Source organism: Sceloporus undulatus, chromosome 1, assembly GCF_019175285.1.
Source record: "Sceloporus undulatus isolate JIND9_A2432 ecotype Alabama chromosome 1, SceUnd_v1.1, whole genome shotgun sequence".
In the NCBI taxonomy this organism is placed as follows: Eukaryota; Metazoa; Chordata; class Lepidosauria; order Squamata; family Phrynosomatidae; genus Sceloporus; species Sceloporus undulatus.
Genome location: NC_056522.1, coordinates 61,729,621 through 61,730,440, shown reverse-complemented (window position 1 = coordinate 61,730,440; position 820 = coordinate 61,729,621).

The window sequence follows — 820 nt, the reverse complement described above, 5'->3', positions numbered from 1 at the left end:
TTCAGAAAGTTACTTCTTCGAATAGTGCTAGGATAATGCTCTGGAACCTAGCAATGGATGGATAGTTTTAGTGTGCCATTATATTCTTATTACAAATAACTTTGCAAATTCTGTAAAAAAAAATACATAGTTTACATACATTGATACTCTCTAATACTTAAAATTAAGAAACAATTCATTTGTCTTTGCGTCTTAACTGAATATCGGTCTCCTCCTAGTCTGCATCTACACTACAAAATTAATGTATCGTGACTTAGCTATTGTAATAGCATCTTCCATTAATTTTTCTAATCTCCTTAAAGCTGTCCAAACTGATGGTCACACTACATCATCTAGCAGTAACAAACTCTATAGTAAAATGACGTACTCTGTGAAGAATTGCTTCTTTCTACCTTTACTCAATCTCCCATTCAACTTCAGTGGGTGATCCCTGATTCTAGTATGATGAGAGGAAGAAGAAGAACCTCACATTATCTACTTTCTTTGCACCAAGTCAAATAGAAATGTATACTCTTCTATCTTATCTTATCTCCCCTTCCCTTCCTTTTCCCCTCCCTAAGCCAAATAGTCTCAGATGTTATAACTGTTCTTCATAGGGGATTTGATCCAGCCCACTTGATCAAGTCCCAGCTCAGTCATGAAGCCCACTGGATGACCTTGGGCAAGTCATATACTCTCAGCCTCAGGGGAAGGCAATGGCCAAAGATCAACTGGTGCTTGTGGAAGCCTTCAAGAACAGCAGATTAAAGCTGTGAGTTGTGTGACTTCAAGTCGTTTCTGACCTATGGTGACCATTAGGCAAATCTATCTTTTTTTTTTT